The sequence below is a fragment of the Strix uralensis genome, chromosome 13, assembly GCF_047716275.1.
Source record: "Strix uralensis isolate ZFMK-TIS-50842 chromosome 13, bStrUra1, whole genome shotgun sequence".
Classification (NCBI taxonomy): domain Eukaryota; kingdom Metazoa; phylum Chordata; class Aves; order Strigiformes; family Strigidae; genus Strix; species Strix uralensis.
In genome coordinates, this window is record NC_133984.1 from 2809617 (window position 1) to 2823095 (window position 13479).

Sequence of the window (13479 nt, forward strand, 5' to 3'; positions counted from 1 at the left end):
CCCCTCAAGAGGACATGGCAAATCTGTTGACTTGAAAATATAACAAACTTCAGGGGGAAGAAAAACTAATAATAATAAATTTGTCTTCATCAAGTAAGATCCAGTGAAGTCAACTTGAAATAAGTTTTGCCAGACTTGAATATAGTGGAGACCCCCCAAATACCTTCCTTTTGCCTGATCTACCACCCAATGGATAGCCCTGTGCAATTTTGTTCTGCTTTTACAAGCTGGTGAACCAGCCTATTTCCTCTCACCCACCAAAGAGCAACCATTGTACTGAAGATCTTTGAGAAATCTGCTGCACACTCTGACATAAGGGAGTAAGTTTTGTTTCATGTTTTCCTTATTCTGGGGCATTCATCTTCAAAGTGCCTTGCACGCAACCGGGGAGCCTTAGAAGCATATCAGGGGCAATTCAAAGAGCTTTGCATGGAGCAGGAGGGGGTTCCTGTTCAAAGCTGCAGCCTTGCATCTGCCAGAGAAGAGCAGATTCAAAACCGAAGAGGTCACTTCACCTACCTGTAGTGGGATCTCATATTCAGAAGACTCCAACTAAAAATAAGGGATATTTAGACAGTGTGATAACTGAAACCCTCTAGGCAATGCTCTTTCTCTCTCTCCCTCACACAGACACATACAGAGCAATGTCTCCTTTAGAAAAAAACCCAAAACTGTAGGAGACATAATGGCCTCCAGAAAACTTACTCACAGATTAGCTCCATCTATAGCATCCTCCTGGTTTGAGCACAAAAGTTTCTAAAGAGTTGGACCACCACAGACCTCTGTTCAAACCACCTGAAACAAGGAAACCAGAATAAGCAGTTGTTTCATATATGCTAGAGTGGTAAAAATACTGATTTCTTTCAATTGGCCAATTTAATGCCATATAGAGGAAATATTCTGCTTGGTCCAGAAATTACCATTACCTGTTCTGTGGTCAGACCTGGAAGGCCCTGAATAACATAAGGGCTCTGCTAGCATGGGCACTGTCCAAATACAGAGAAATACAGAGCTGCTTTCCCCAGAATTTATAATTTACACAGGAAATATAGAAAAATATGGAAGAAAGTACGATTCTCATTTTAAACATGGAGAACTGAGTTAAGGAAAGATGCAGGTTCACGTACAAGTAGATCAACAGAAGTTTAATGTCACTGATGATATTAAGGAAATCAGAAGTGGATCTTTAAGTGAAGCAGAAGTATAATAGTCTTTCAGATTATCTGTGGAGGCTTTGTATCAGACACTTGACTATTTTTTTTAAAACAATTTAGATTAAATCTTTGTAATGTCTGCTTTTTGATAAGATGTAAGTAGCTCTACATCTGCAAGGAAGTCTCAGATTTGCTATTGAGAGAGGGCAGTTGCATCTATGGGATTTAATCCCACTGCCCTGAGCTAGCAGGGTCTATCCCTGCTCCCACTGCCATCCCACATCTGATGCTAGTCACCTCCCTTTTCCTTCCGTCATTCACTGCTGAAGATACTAACCCCATCTCTGTATACAGTTTCTACCACCTGTAATAGCTCTTCAGTATCTACTGTCTTCAAGGGTTTGTTTCTTTTTTTCAATAGTAGATTAAAATTCACAGCATTTTACACTGCTTTCTCAGACTCTTCTTATTTATATTGTAGTTGTCTTATTAAAAGCTATAAAGCCTTTGGGACAGCCTTTGTCTGAATGGCACTTCACAATACAGTTACATTACTCCCTGTATCAATTTTTTTTTTATTAGAAGTACCTTATTTTGTTTTTCTTTTAAACTCAATTTAAACATTGCCTCCATTGCCACATGCTTCATTTTGCTGCAGTGCTGACTGCGGTATTTTAGATTCAGCATGCTTACTCTAAGTTCGGTTTATAACAGCAGGCCAATATGGATCATAAACTTTATGGGTGATTCTGCTTCTTATGTAACATTTGTGTTTTTTCAGATTTTCCTACTTAGCAAATGTATTATTCCTTTAAAGCACCTAATCAAGTATACTGGGATCTGGGACGTAATTCCAAAATTTAATTGTAAAATTATGCATTTACTACATATACTCATGTATAGCATAATTTGTTACAAGGCATCTCTCAAGAAGAGCTAACCATTCTGAGACTCTTTCATACCGTAAGGCAGCTAGAACAGACACTATGCTGTACAACCTGCTTTCAGATGATTTCGAAGCCTGCATTTGCAATGCGCTTCCTTTTTTTCCATATTTTATTCTCACTTTTGTTGCTCTTGCAGTGACCTCACCTGGAGCAATGAGGCTGCAAACCCTCCATAGGTCTTCACAGAAAGAGCAATTGGTTTATGTCCTGTATGTTTCCTAGGTTGTAAAACAGCATAAAAGTGCAAATGAAGAGCCTCATACTATTTTTCTTCCTGCTGTGTGCAATCAAGCCAGAAAGTATCCCTTACTCAGAAAGAACCTGCAAATTACCTCAGCATACCTGACCCACCAGCAGTAATGCAACATTAGGACTGTTTTCCCCCACTCACTCACACTGTCGGTGCAGTGCTGGCTCTTCTCCTGCTGAGCTGCTCCAGCAGATCTGTGATCCTGCCTGTCTCCACAATGCCTGGTTTGAAGGAAAAATCCTGAATGTGAATGAAATACAAATCTTTGCCACCAAAATATATTAATTATTTTTAAAGAACTTTACATCACTCTACATATTGCAGAATTGACCCCATCTATCTAGGAAGTCTGAAACTGAAATCGATTAAACCTCTCCTATGAAGACAAGCTAAGAGAGTTGGGGGGTTCAGCTGGAGAAGAGAAGGCTCCAGGGAGACCTTAGAGTGGCCTCCCAGGACCTAAAGGGGCTACAGGAAAGGGGGGAGGGACTCTTGATCAGGGGGGTAGGGATAGGACAAGGGGTAACGGTTTTAAACTGACAGAGGGGAGACTTAGATGAGATCTAAGGAAGAAATTCTTCCCTGTGAGGGGGGTGAGGCCCTGGCACAGGTTGCCCAGAGAAGCTGTGGCTGCCCCCTCCCTGGAAGGGTTCAAGGCCAGGTTGGACGGGGCTTTGGGCAACCTGGGCTAGTGGAAGGTGTCCCTGCCCAGGGCAGGGGGGTTGGAACCAGATGGTCTTTAAGGTCCCTTCCAACCCAAACCATTCCGTGATTCTATGATTAACACAGCTAAGAAACAATCATGGGAAAGCATCTCAGATCCAGCCAAATATGAAGTAAGGCAGCCTATTTTCTTCAAAGCAAGCTGAGACTACCTTTCATTACATTCAACTACATCAATTATATAGAGCTTTAATGAAAAAGGATTAAAAAGTACAAAGGTAAAACAAACAGCATTACTGCAATGTCCAGTAGGATGAAACAACTTCCTTACGTGGTAGGTACAATTACAGAATTGCTAAAAAAAAGGAAGGAGGAATGGAAGGAGGGATTTCATGTACCTTGACCAGACTCACTGCAACAGTGACATAAACCCAGGACACTTCAGCACATACGTTTTGGAAATAAGCCCCCATGTCCCCAAACTCATTGCCAGAGCTCAGACCTGAACTCTCTATTTCTGTATTTCCTATTTACTTCTAGCAAGAGGAGTACATTATTTCATAAATGAAAATGTTGTGTTTCTTTAAGTCTCTTCAAATTGTGTCTGTACTGTCCCAAATCATTGCAAACTATTTCTTTCACTACTTCTATCCACATTTTCATTTGCAGGATGTGTACCATTCAGCTCTATATTCCTTAAAAGTTTGATATCAAGTTCTTCATATGCCTAATTTGGGCTTAATTTGAGGCTGGGTAAATCATTACAACTCAGATGAAGTCAATAGGAGCACAGAGACTTACATCAGCTTTGTGTCAGTAAATACTGACAAGATTGATCTCAAACTTTTTCAGAACAAAAGATTTTTGAAGATGGATTAAACAACATAAATGCTGAGCTGTTTTCCTAGACTGCAAATGGCATAACACATGCTTTGTGTGACATCTCTGAATTATCCCTTCGTGGTAATGTTGACATTACATGGTATTGACTCATGGAAGAAGCTTAAATACCCTTTTAAGTTTTCAAGACTCTTTGACAAAGCACTATTTCATTAACAAAATGTTAATGGAATCTAGGAAGCTTGAATATACAGTATAGCCTGCTGGTTTCAAGAAGCTCTGTTCACTGACTGAGAGATGTGACTGCAAGAGAACGATGTAATTCTTCGTTTTAGGCCAAGAGAAAAAGGAGCATCTCAAGCAGAGCACTCATCTGTTGAGAAAGGAGGACCCAAGGCTACTTCCACGGCGCGCCACTAAAGGGCTACCACACCTTCTGCTGGAGAAGGTCAAAATAGCACAGACAAGAAAATACATTATACAAGGTAAACTAGGAGAGACAGCAGGGTTGACATTGGCTTGAAGCTCAGACATCTTGCTTGTGAAAAGGAGGGAGATCTAGAAAGCATTGCCATGCAGAAGACATACTCTGGGGTCATGTTTGGGGAAAGGGTAATTATGTGCCTACTGCTAAAATTGTTGGCTCTAAGAATGCTGCTAATGACACAAATGGCTCTCAAATAAGTACAGGGGTTTATATTTGATGGGCTTACTGCTAGGAACAGATCTTGGTTTTCAGGTTCTTGATTGACCCAGAGGACGTGACAGTGAGAGAGGGGCAGTGCAGGCAGAGGAGGTGGCCTCACCAGACATCCCGTGTCACTCACCAAGATGACGGTGGGAAACACTGCCATGACGAGACAGCAGCAGGTGAGGGATTGGTCTCACCTCAGCCAGAAGCTTTCACCTGTGAATAGCAGAGAGCAGGTTCCCCTCCTGATGACGGGTGCTCGCTGTCTGCTAGGAGTGATTTTCCCCACAGAACACAACCCACAGCTGAGCAGGGAACCCCTGGTCATGGCTGAGCAATCTCCTGCCACCACAGATGAAAGATAGTGTTGAATGCTGGAAAAACAGATGCCTTTTTTAAAATTGCCTTTTCTGACGTCCAAGAGAGCAATTGGTTGTTTATGAACAACCACCCACAAATCTTATCAATAAATTTATAACTATTTATAATGCATGCTGCTCGTGACTGTGATATACTCCCAACACCTTTTCAACATTGAACTCCATATAGATATCATTTGTAGGTCAAATCTTGACAAATGAAATGTGATAGACCTTTGCAAGGGTGAAGTTTACTCACACACTGAATAGTCAAATTTTCAAATTTCTGAAGTTAAGCTTTTCTGTTGTTTTCTAGATCTGCAATTGCTTTAAGTAATAAGGAAAGTCATTATTAAGAAAAGGGATTGGAAGGGATGGGCAGGGAAATACTAAAACTCTGTCCATTTGCTTGCTTTCTGCATTTGATAGCATTTTGTGTGTCAACAGTTTCCACATTTCCTTCTCAACAGTCCATTTCATCTTTTATATGTACTCACATAAAGTAACGAGGGGAAGAAATATTAAAAAAGAGATGAAAAATTCAGTGCATAAATGCAAAACTTGACTGAGTCATTCAAGGGCCACCTTGCTGCCTGAAACTGCTTCTTTTCTTTTTTAATTGTTTAGATTTCAAGTTGATAAAATCCACAGTAGTAGGGATAATGCCTGACTGCCCAGTAGAAGGCATGATGAGAACTTGTCTGGAAAGGGGGCAAGATACTTTTGTATGCATCTATGCAATATATTTAAAAAAAAAAAAAAATCCACTAAACTAAATAAAAGACAGTGGTACATCTGCATATACAAATAACAGAATCAATCAAACATGGCAAAGCTGTGAAACATGTCTGTGCTTGGGTACCGATGACTGGATTAAAGGCTGAAGTAATCCAGGTGTTAATGAGACAGGAGTCAGAGAGCCTCATGGGACTTGTCTCCATGCCTGCCATCACCAATGCCATCGGCAGTTTTGCCTCTAGCACTGATGGGATCGGGACTGAGGATTATAAAGGAAGAGGGAGATCCACAGCTGACATGTTTGATGGATGGACAAAGGGCTTTTTTGCTGGCTGAAAACAGGAATTTTGGTGCAACAGCAAAGCTTCATACACATCTACCCAATTCTTATGTAACCAAGTGCAAAGTGATACTGAAGGTCACTACTGTCACCAGTTTAATGCTCTTCTTAACAGCATGTTACCCTCTTGTTTTTTTAATGCAAGTCAAATTACCTTTTCCTCGAGAGCTGTACAAAAAATACAGTATTAATTGCAGTCTGAAGCCCCAAAGATGAGAAAATTACTGTAGAAAGGGACAAAAGATTGTGTGCCAGGCTGAACGCAAAGCGATTCATCTTTCCAAATACCTTGCTTGCTCTCAAAAGGAGCGGAGGAAAGCTGCACCACCTGAAGAACGCTTGGCTGCACTGCCCCAATGCACAGGAGCTCTGCAAATCGTCTGCTCAGGAGATTCATTCCAGCACAAGGCAATTCCGCCTATCAATTCACCACCAAAACACAAGAGGAAAGTGCCCAGAGCACATCCTTGGCAGGCAAAGCAGCCCCCCAGTCTGTCCTCCAGACACAGCTGTTAGAGGGCACTCCTTCAGCTGAGAGAGTTTCCTCAAAATCTTGATGTAACTAAATTAAAAATAAAAGATTGAGGATCTTCAAGAATAAGGAAATAAAGTCCTGAATGGTTGCTGCAGTAATAATGGCCATACCAGAATCAGCAGAGTTTAACCACCGTGCACGATGAATACAGCCCACAAGCAGAGGATCCAGGTGAGCTTTCAGGACTTAGTATTCTTACTCATATGGAAATGCAATAATCTAATAAAAGAGAAAGGAAGAACACACAAAACATTCCTCAAAGTTTTCTTGGGGAATACTGTAGTTTTTGGTATAAAACAACTTAAAGGACTTACAGAAAAATCAAATTCAAGGGAATTATAGGAAGACATTTCAATCCTGACTGCAAAGCATTGCGCTCAGTCAAGGACACTGAACTTTGTGATCTTGCTGGGGTCGCGAATTTTCCACATGAATTAACAGTCATCCATTGAGCTACAGCAACTGAGCAGGATTTTTATCCTGGCTGAAGATCTGCCCCACGATGTTCGCATCCCATTGCCAGGAAAGCATCTCCCACCCTCCAGATAGCACTGGTCAAAGCTCTCTGTGAATAACCACTTTATAATGTGAGACACTTACTATGCAGTGGGTCACTGGTAGCAGGGTTGAAAAAGGGACATTCAGATCTAAAATCACAAGCCTCTATAGTCAATGCTGAAAAAATTAGCTCTGTCTCAAAGGCTCTTATAGACCTAGGAGGATCAACACGTTCAAAGAACAGATTGCTGCAGTATGCTAGGAAAGGTTAGGGAAAACTGAAAACCTTAAAGTCTTGCAAATCAATCTGTGTATTGCACAAAAGTTTCTCCTCTTCCAAACCTGAGACAAATGCAGATTGTATTTATCATACTTTTAGAAAAACCTTTAATCAAAATCTCTCTCTGTTTTGAACAAGATTACAACACTCCAGAGATACAAAGACAACTGGAAGGCAGAAGTTCTGCAGAAGGGGCATTTTACTTCTAAAACTCTACTTCATCCCCCTTGTGATTACACAGATTTCTAGTATCCTGTCAACTCAGTATAATTACACCCATATTTTTCTTCAGCTGCCACATTTAGCCACAAGTGCTGTGACCGTAAATTAAAAAAAAAACTTTTAAAAAAATTTCTCAACTACATCTGCGATTGCATTAGCATAAAACTCACTAGATGCAACAGCCACTACATGGTAGGGGTTTTCTTTCCCATTCAGAGGAAGGAGTTGAGCTGAGCTGAGCTGAGCTGTAGTCCATTCTCCTGCCTGCAACTCTCTCACCAGGTGTTCCTCAAGGAGGACATTCATTACTTCAGAAGAAAAATACCTGCGTAGTATCAGGCACTGCTGGTTTTCTTGCAGTGAGAGGGTATTTACTATTGCTGTAGTACAATTATAGCAATCAGCCTTTTTTTTTTTTTTTTTTAATCTCTGGATGAGTCCTTAAATCAAAAAATTAAAGAACCGAGAAAAGGTATACAAAACCTGATAATCACAACACAGACACTTTCCAATCATAAATACTTGTCAGTCTTAGGATAATATGCAACCCTCGATATACTGTTCTGTTTCAGGCATTTAAGTACCCTATAGAAATTACTTTATGCTGCTATTATTCCCACAGAACTTCAGATGAGTTTTGATCCATCATCATTCATCATGTCAGCCACTCTACGGATAGTTACACACACTTTGTCTGCTCAGTTTTATCAAATAGCTAGCCCTAGGTTTTATTAATTTTCACTGGTATGAAGAAATTACAGAGCTCTTACACTTGTTTATAAATTATATCCTAATTTCTACCCATTTTCTGTGAAAACCCAGCAGTGCTTTAGAGATACATTAGGTCTTCTGGTGCTGGTGCTTCCATAAGAAGGGCATCCCAAGTCTTGCCTTGTTCTTGTGGCTTGTAGCTTAGATTTCTCTGTTGTGTCTATTTGCTGGGATTTAAACTTAAGGCGAAGCATTTTTTTGTTGTTGCTGATAACTGCATTCCCAAGGGAAAACAGTTGATTTGTATGGTGGGTCTTTCGCTTTTTGAATGTTCAGCAGCCCGAGCTGACTTCAAACCTTTTATTCTTCAAACAATTTTACATCTGCAGGATTAGTAACCATCCCTATGAGGTCAAAGATAGAGAAAATCTGAACTTCCCTTGTCATCATAGAGAAGGAGAGAAAATCGGTGGCCAGCATATCGCTGTCACCATCCAGTGTGGGGGTTTGCTCCCTTTTCCATAAACCACAAAATTTTTGGAAGAGCCGACAGAATTGGCCATTACAGAAAGCAGCACACTCCAGCAAATCTACTAAGTAGCAAACTATCCAAACCCGAGCTCTAGGGTTGTTGGTGAACAGAAAATACAATATTCACAGGAGTTTCATTCCAAAACTTTTCCTGAAGTGAGGTAGAGAAAATTACAGTATCTTAATAGGGTAATGTGGCAGCTCAACAAAGCTGTAACTGTCACCACAGACTGGATAGTTTTGTGCAGACAAACTGGTATTTGGTGGGAAGAGCAGCAAAGGTCCCAGCAGACACGTTACAGCTCATGTACAGGAGGCTTCTGAGAGGAACAGGCTAAAATTTTAAATAGAGGATAAATCCATGGGACATTTGACAGCAAAAGACTTCCTGACAGCAGCCAGCAAGCACGTCCCAGCGTGCGTGCATGCATGCGGTGTAGCTACAAAACTGAGCAAAAATCCCCAAAATGGCTGCAGCTATATTCATCTCCTCAACCAGGGAGAAGTGCCTTTATCAGGGATATAATGGGGCTCTCCTGAGGGTACATAACAACCTCCTAACACCATCAAGACAATAGGCAGCACAAATTAACCACAATCCACAACAGTTTTCAAAAATGCTCTCCCCTCCCATAAATTATGTTGTGTACTATTTATATACTTAAATATATGAAGGTGTGCAAAATAACCACTTATCTAGCATGCATAAATCGCATTTTAAATATACATGTGTAAGCACACGTACATGTTAAATCAACATGATTTTTGGTTTTGTATTTTCAGTGGAAATCACCCCACGTTATTGTCAAAGCCACAACTGCTAATTTAACAGTTCTACTGCAAATAAAGAAAAGGAAAAGCAGAACAAATATTTAGCATATATATATTCAAAATATTGTATATGTTTCCTCTAGAATGTTACTTTATTAGATTTTATACAGCATCTCTATCCTCCTCAATGACTTTTTGCTCTGTGAAAGCTGTGTAAGAGGCACAGTGTAAATCAGAGCAAACCATGGTGCAGGGAAGAAAGGCTCCCATCGCCTCCAGAGCCCTGGCCATGCAGCACAGCCATGATGAAGCCACGCAAGCCTTGTGTGGCATCCACAACATCAGTCCCATGAGCCTGCACTTCAAAGAAACAGCAGGATGGGGAAGCACCTACTCAGGATGTGGACCCCCTGGGGTGGCTTAGGGTCTGCAGCTCCTGCAAGCCTCCCTGCCACATGGCCACCCCTTGGCCCACCTTGGGTGTCCCTGGAGCTGGAGCTCCCCTCCACCCTGGCAGCTTTGTGGGTACGGAGAATCCCGGAGGTAGTTCCCATCTTCAAACACTTCCCTTTGGAGCACTTCAGCCACCTGTTCAGCACAGTAAAATATCTAATCCATTTAATGAGGCTTTTGGTAAAATAATTCCTTTGAAGTCCCTCAGACCATGACAGCAATTAACTCAAGACCCATCTTCACTTTTGTTGTTTTACCTGCTCTTATTCAAGATCAACAACATCACTGATGGTGCAAATTATTTCCCTGCATAAGCAGTAAGGGAATGTGTCTCACATCCAGCAGTTACAGTCAGCTGGCAAAGTGACCTGACTGCAATTACAGCCACAATGTGTGGTTTCTTCAATGTTCCTGGGCTCCTCTGGATTTTTTAAATAACCTCCATTTTGCAGACATAAGGCTGTAAGGCAATTCATTGTGTTTATTGCTGGCAACATTTAGATATGTAACCTACTGTACGTATAGATGAGGTGGGTAAGGATAGCATCACAGGAGAATGATATACACAAATGGGGTCATGAACTGTGGCTCCTCTTAATAAAACTGTTCCCAAGCACATCCTACTTCAGTTGTACATACATATGCACATATTCAAAAACTTGTACCCAAATGTACGCAATGTATATTATTTGCATTGCGAATTGTTTATAACAATCTACATTAAAAAGCAAATATGACATCAAGCAAAGTATAAATAAATATAATTCTTAAAAAGCTAAAAAATCTAACTAAAATATGAGTTTCTCCCCATTAGAAAATGAGAGAAATGAGAAACAAGGAAGACAACAAGCAGTAGATACACAACCAGAGATCATTAGTCTAAAAATGCCCTTGGAAGAAACTTTTTCAAGGTTTTCTGTTTGGTTTATTTCTGCTTCTGTTTTTTTATTTGTTTTGGATTTTGTTTTTAAAGTGAGCAAGAATAAGGATAAAAGGAAACTAATTCCCCACTAAAGAGCCTCCTACAGACCAAGCAGGGTGATCTGCTGACTCCAGCCACAACGCTGTAACCTTTGCAAGGGCGAAGGCGTGTAAGCGCACACATCCCATTGCACGAGGTTCAAGTCAACGGTTCTCACTGATGACAATACAGATGTCACAGGGAAAACAAAAGATGATCCGAATCCTTCTCCTTGTGTACGTTTGATGACGCTACCTGCATCCTATATATTAATCTGTTGGCCAAGACTGCATCTCCAGACCCCTGAGGGCAGAACAACACACCACTCCAAAGTAAAAATTAAGACAGGAGAAACAGTTGCAACCTGGAATTTCTGTTCTGTGAGAAATTCCAGTATTTTCATGAGTACGGAGGGGAAATGAAATCTTAAAAGATTCCTGCAAAATTGAAGTTATGAAAATATTTTATGGAAATGTTACATTTTATTAATATGCAGTGGTAGCCTTAAAATGTTAAAACTACCCAAATGTAACAAAATATAAGACAACACAGTAAACATGAGAACTTCACTATAAGTAAATTAAAATACAAAAACCATAAAACAGAACAAATTAAAACATTTCAGCATCATCAAAATGAAACACTTCAACATTATACTAATAGAAATGAAAGTCAAATGATGCATTGGAACATGTTTTCTCTCAAAACTGTTTATAATCAACAAAACTCCTATAGAAAAATTCATTTTATTCAAACTGGATTTTGGATTCAGAGCTGTTTGGACAGGTTATGACTACCTATACCCAAGAAAATTGCTGCCATCCCAACCTCCTCTGCAAAGGTGATACAGGCGAATGGAAGAGTGTTATTCATTCTTACCGATGGAAAGCCAAAGACCTATGTTTTCTATAAAATTGGTGGCCTCAGCTCATTTCTCAGCAAAAATGCTTTAAGGAGAGGTAAAGCAAAGCTATTGTTACTAAGACTTTCTTACTGTAAGAAACCACACTACAGTGCATTTACTGGTATGCTATGAAATACCATAAATCATTCTGACAACATGATACTTGTCAAAATAAAGGCATAAAATACGTCTTGGAATAAAATATCCTCAATCTTATTTATTTGTTTGCTCACTCATGCCATTTGGCTTTTCTCAGTGGGTTTCCCAATCGTTAGGGTGAATTAGTGAGATTCTGCTGTAAAAACATAACCATGTGCATATTCACAGGCTTATACACACTGAATATCTGCATATAGCACTGTACAGTCATTCAAGAGAACTAAAAATAAAGCTTTCAAAGGACACTTCAGCTTTCCTGCAATATTTTTTCCCTTTTCCAGCATTTTTCCCCCTCCCCCTTCCCCGTCAAATATTTCACTAACGCTCAACGGTGGCATGGTTTAAGGGAGTCCTGCATGGAAAGCTCCTTCAGCTGCTTAGCCCAACAGCATAAATTTGATCTCGTAATTAGTATTCAGCTCAGCATCTTGGATAGAAACCAATGTTACAGCCAAGAGGTGGTTTAAATCACATAAATCATAGATCAATGACAGAACTCTAAGCACTGGATAGATTACAAAAGTAAGCTTTAGTTAAAAATAGATTAACCATTTCCCTGCAGGAATTCCTTCAAAAAAGCCCTGAATATAAAACAAATAAAATTAAATCTGATAATTTTTTTAATGTATGCATATACTAGATGAATTGTTCTTTCCCTTGACAGTTACACACTGATTAAAGAAATGTGTTAACATGCTATTTCAATGGAAAATATTGTAAATTGTGAGACTTTAATTTTTTTAATGAGCCTTTAATAGCCAGAAAGAACGCACCAACAATGTTGTGTACAGCTAGGTTTACAGCAAATGTCACAGCAACTAACAGATCCTTCTTTAGTAGCTGTTTTTATAAACAGGGTAAAAATCATTCCCAAGCCAAGAAAAATGTTTTTGAGCAGTGTTTTTGAAGTATTTTATGTTTTAAATTTTAGCTAATAAAGCACTCAGTCCTAAGAAGTATCACAAGCCATCTGCTATCCTGATTTAAGCACCCATGGGGGTACGCAGCATCTTGACGGATTGTGCCCAAGATCACCAAATTGTTAAAAGTTCAGTGGAAGAGGAAATACGGGGCTGAATCTCTTCCCTTTGACTAAAGAAGGAAGGAGGGTTTGGCTCCTGCAATCAAATTCTCTGCCGGTGTATATCAGCATTACACCAAAGGGGTGTGTGCCAGTGGATGCAGATCATGTCAACCAGGAATCCAGCCTGCAAACTGAGAAGTGCAGAATACAAATTAAAAGTATGTGCTTGCTCCTGTGTATTTTACTGTATTTTCCTGTGAGGTCAGACATTATTCAAAAGAAAAAAGGAAAAAAAAAAAAAAAAAAACAAACCAAAACAAAAAAACCAACCCAACAACTTTTCAGCATCTGAAGGAAAATTTGCATGTCTGTTTTCTTAGTTGCAGAATTGAAAGTGCAAAATGCCTTAGCAGCACCTCAGCCATTCCCCAGGCCAGAGAATTGCACA

General features: G+C 39.9%; 1 long non-coding RNA gene across 4 annotated transcripts in view; it reads right to left on the reverse strand.

Moving 5' to 3' along the window:
- Positions 1–13479, reverse strand: part of LOC141949399 (uncharacterized) — a 90180-nt gene that overhangs the window by 34793 nt on the left and 41908 nt on the right. For 2 of the 4 annotated variants that reach the window (XR_012630749.1, XR_012630747.1), the window contains 2 exons: positions 2497–2572; positions 710–795 (listed from right to left, as the gene is read on the reverse strand). This is a non-coding gene — a long non-coding RNA (uncharacterized LOC141949399). Of the gene's footprint in view, positions 1–705; positions 796–2496; positions 2573–13479 lie in introns of all 4 variants that reach the window. The other 2 variants (XR_012630750.1, XR_012630748.1) reach the window with 1 other exon arrangement.